Raw genomic sequence first — 4,873 nt, 5'->3', positions numbered from 1 at the left:
CACCGTCGGTACTACTAATACCAAGAAATGAGTTTGGATTTACAATGCACAGTTATAAAGAAGAGAGATTTCATGTTCTTAGAACAAAAGAGACAAAAGTTTTAACACTGATATGCATACAAAAAAAACCCTAGATAAGTTGCACAGATAACCTTACATATTAGCAACAATGAATCATTCAGCAGGTTTCTCCTTTACATTGACATGAATAGAGACTAATTTATTTATAGAAAAATATGCGCATTCAATTTTTTGTTATGAAGAGTTGGGATAGAGAGAGAGCACAGTAAATTGGTTGATTCATAATTGAGGTCATTGGTTGAGAAAAGCGGCAAAAGAAAAAGGTTTTCAATGAAAACAAGATTCATTAAAAAGCTAAATGACGAAATTGGTAAGTTGGAATGAGTGCAGAAAAATCTGTGATGATCGGAGACCACAGTACTTTCACCTTAGATACCTTTCTTTCTTCTTCTTCTTAAGTAATATTTGACTTCTCCTTTCTTCCTCATCTTCTTTTTCTGTTCCGCTCATAGATGAGAGGATATATAATAGGTTATTTCTCTTCTTTCACATTTTATAGAAGGAAGCAATTTGAATATGCACATTCAATGTTTGATTGTAAACACTTACCATACAAACATAGCAGTAAATGGCTTCTTCTTTCATTGGTTCAGAAAAATTACAGTTTTCAATGAAAGGAAAAGATGCTGTTGAAAAGCTCAATGCAGTTGCCAATAGCTATTCTGCACAATTACGAATCCCAAGTGAAGAAACAGTGAGCTGAGTTGGAATGAATGGAAGAGTGAAACCCTAGAAATAGAAATTGCAGAGAGCTTGGTGTCTTCTTCATTAATATGGTCTCTTTCATACTCATCCTATCCTATGCTCATTGGTTCAGACAAGAGGCAAAGAAAAACGCTTTTCAAAGAAAACAATATTCATTCAAAAGCTAATTTCACATTATACATAAGGAAGCAATTTCAATATGCACATTCAATGTTTGATTTTGAACACTTACCATACAAACATAGCAGTAAATGCCTTCTTCTTTCGTTGGTTCAGAAAAAATACAGTTTTCAATGAAAGAATAAAAAGATGCTACTGAAAAGCTGGATGCCGTTGCCACTAGCCTAGAAATTGCAGAAAGATTCTTCGTTAAAATTGCCTCATTTATGGTCCCAAATGAGTCATTGGTTCAGAAAAGAAACAAAGAAAAACGATTTTCAAAAACAATAATATTCATTGAAAAGCTGTTGCGTAGAAAAAAATAATTTACTGAATTTTTATATCATAACATATGTACCATTTCTATTTTTTAGTAATATCTTTTATAAGAGTGCTCTCTAAATTAACTATTTCAATTTTATTTACCCATGAATTTTATTATTCAGGTCTTATTAACTGTTCATGTATCCATTATTATTTTTTAATTATGTGATGAGATAAAACATTTAAAGCGTATTGAAAACACATTGATTTATATAATAAAGAAAAACAAGTTACTTGACTAAAAGAAAAAAATATATTCTTACAATCATATTATATAAACTAAATAATAAAAATATCTAAAAGGAACCTTATCTTTAAATTTAAGAAGTAAATGAAGGAAGCTTAACAAGTAACGGTGAGAAAATTGGACAAATTTATGGGAAGGTGAAAAAGAGTTTGACATCAAAATTAACTTTATTCTTCTAATGCATGGCATTTGTTACCACATTCATTTACCTTTTGCAACTTTTCTTAAGCTATGTGGTTATATAAGATATTTCTTTAAACTTTAAACTCTATTTAAAGGTAATGAAAATTACTATTATTATAGGAGAATTCTCCTTTTTACCATTAACGATTCACGACCAAGTATTAATACTTAATCTTTTCACCATTATGTGTAAAATATTGTACTTCAAAAACCATTTGAAATGTAGTTTTTTAAGTTTACATTTGTATTTGATAGTTCGTAATAATTCTTTGTTGAACATGTAGAAAAGATGGATCGTAGCTGGATGTATAACATGTTTGATCCTTCAAGGAGACTTAGACAAAAGTTCGTTACTGGAGTGACAGAGTTTGTGTCCAAAGCAATGGAACAAAGCTGTTATATTTTAGATGGAGGGATTAGACGTCCATGCATCAAATGCAAGTGCTGAAAAATCCATAAACCATCAAAAGTGAGGGCTCATTTGCTACAATATGGATTTATGCCAAACCATGACATTTGGGTTAATCAGGGAGAAGATGGATCAAATGTTCAGAACTTGGATTATGCATCTAGTAGCTATGAAAACAAGAATTATGGGCATCAATTTGCTTCAATCACTAAAATGGTGTATGATGCCTATATGCAATCATGTAATTTGATGCATGTTGAAGCCATCACGGGGAATGAAAATTTGTATGAAGAGCCCCCTAATGCTGAAGCGCAAAGATTTTATGAAATGTTAGCTGGTGCAAATGAACGCATTTATGAAGGAGCAACCGAGTCAAGATTAACAATAGCTATAAGACTTCTAGTAGCTAGAACCAATTGGCATGTTCCTGAAAAATGCTTAGACCATTTTATTCAAATGCTTTTAGATGTCACTCCCAAAGATAATTGCATACCTAAGAACTACTATGAAGCAAAAAAGATAGTGTCAAGTCTTGGCTTGAAGGCTTAAAAGATTGATTTTTGTGAACATGGGTGCATGTTGTATTACAAGGCTGATGATCTATTAAAAGAATGCATATGAAGCATATTTTTGCAATGTGTGCAGGATAAGGAATCTGATAGTTCTATAAAATCTACAACGACAATTAGGATTACTGCTGGAAAGATGTTGTTGGAGGAAAGAATACACGTAGAGTTTATGGCACCAGGAACTAGGCTACCAAAATTCATAACAGTGTGTCATCCCTTACTCAACCTTCAAGATTATCTCGCACAATTCATCCTACACAAGAACAATTGCAAGAGGCAGAGAGACTTCGTGAAGAAGTAAGACAAGCCACTCACAGAGCTATTGCAACTGATGAGAAAGCTGCCGCAACATCTGAGGGCTTGGTTGAAACAAATAAGAAATGTGCCATGATGGAAGAAGAAATGAAGTTGATGAAGCGACAATTAGCCTTAGTGTTAAAAAGACAAACTGCAGACACTTCAACAGGTACTAGTCACGTGCATCCACATTATGATCCTTAATTGGATGATCAACCCCTTCCTTGAACATGGACTTGAAGAGGTAAATCATATTATAACTTTGTCCTAGTTAAATTTCAATATTGATGTATATTAAACTTTGTTAAAGTTAAATTTGTTTATAGCCTTTTCTACAACTTGTGGTTCTTAATTATAGGGTGTACATTGTTTGTATGTTTTACATATTTATGTCTTACATATTGATTTTTCATTTCACAATTACTATATTCAATGGACTTTTTGTAGTGTTGATTGACCATGACTTAAACTTTCTCAGCTTCATTTTCCAGTTTTAGTTAGTAGGCTTATTTGTATGGTGAACATTGTAAACAAATTATGACTTGAACTTTGTACACTTTGGTGTCTTATCTACATACTTAGGTTTTATAAACTTTTGTGTATTCTAATTTGATATTTATGACTAAATGAAGGATGAATGTAGTTTAATTAACTATTAATTCTAATTGGAATGACTTCTGGATGGATAACTAAGGTTATATTGATTTTGCAATTGTGATCATGCTTGGAAGTAAAATTTAAGTTGAGCAAAAAACAAATTGAATTGGTGATGAATAGCTATTGTATCATCGTCTAGCCCTTGCTATTTGTGTCGGCCAACCCACGCACCATTTAATAATTTAAATGTTTAACTGTCCTCCAATCCACGCCCTCTAGTCCACGCATTCAACATTCATTTTATTATTATTATCTGAGCGTTAGCTAGCCCAGACATCATTTAATATAAAATGTCCGCTAGCCCACACACTAAATGACCATTTTAAATTATTATTTGCTATCATCGTCGTATGGCCACGCCAAGTTTAGTATGTAGTGTCCAATGGCCAATGCTAATACTCATTTAACTATACATGTTTGAGTCACCAAGACGGCGCTATTACACTGCAATTTGCATCTATTGGACGATACATCTAAATTGGTTTCCATGGTTTTTTCGTGGACGATACATCTAAATTAGCCTCCATGATTTTTTCGTGGTTAGCTTTCTCACGTTGGACCGACAATAGAAATAAATTTGTGTTGGCTTTGGACTGTTAGTGTCGGATTTTGACCGACGCTATTTGCCTGGATTCTTGTAGTGTACATGGGCTTTGGCTTGATCCTCCATGTTGCAAAAGATAAAGAACTATTTTATCATAAAATTATAATATTTAGAAAAGAAAAGTATAATGTAAAGAAAGATTTTTTATTACTAAAACAATAGTATTTGTAAAAACATAATAACGTATCTCTTTGCTAGTAGTGACGTAATTTATAGTGAAAAAAATATAATGCTTGTAAGTTAAGGTCTCAAACACTAGTGTAAAAAATAGTTCTAATATTCTTCGTTTTTAACGGTCTAAAATAGTATGACACTCCTTTTAAAAATATTTGTACAATTATATAAACATAAGCATAAGCGAAACTTATATTCTGACATATAAATTTCAATTCTTTAAAAAATTAAAGTTTTCAATAATATAATATATTTCTTAGAAATATTTGGACAACTATAATATTTACTTCCTCATCTTTTTCTTTACCGCTCATTGATAAGAGGAAAATAAATTATTATAAGACTACTTTATAAAATGAAATTTTCAATCTGCACATTCAATTTTTATGATAAACAACTAGAATGCAAACAAATACAAAATTCATTGAAAATATAAATGACGAAATTGCTTCTTTCATACTCAT

At 31.6% G+C, this 4,873-nt stretch overlaps 1 long non-coding RNA gene across 1 annotated transcript; it reads right to left on the bottom strand.

Annotated features, from left to right (window-relative positions):
- Positions 1-271: 271 nt before the first annotated feature.
- On the bottom strand, positions 272-955 carry LOC146887117 (uncharacterized). The gene is made up of 2 exons (XR_014994184.1): positions 631-955; positions 272-518 (listed from the first exon to the last, which is right to left on the bottom strand). It is a non-coding gene; the product is annotated as an uncharacterized LOC146887117 (long non-coding RNA).
- Positions 956-4,873: the final 3,918 nt, after the last annotated feature.

Source organism: Vigna unguiculata, chromosome 4 (assembly GCF_037176805.1).
Source record: "Vigna unguiculata cultivar grain cowpea cultivar isolate G323 ecotype 2 chromosome 4, ASM3717680v1, whole genome shotgun sequence".
NCBI classification, from domain to species: domain Eukaryota; kingdom Viridiplantae; phylum Streptophyta; class Magnoliopsida; order Fabales; family Fabaceae; genus Vigna; species Vigna unguiculata.
This window is presented reverse-complemented; position numbering and strand designations above follow the sequence as displayed.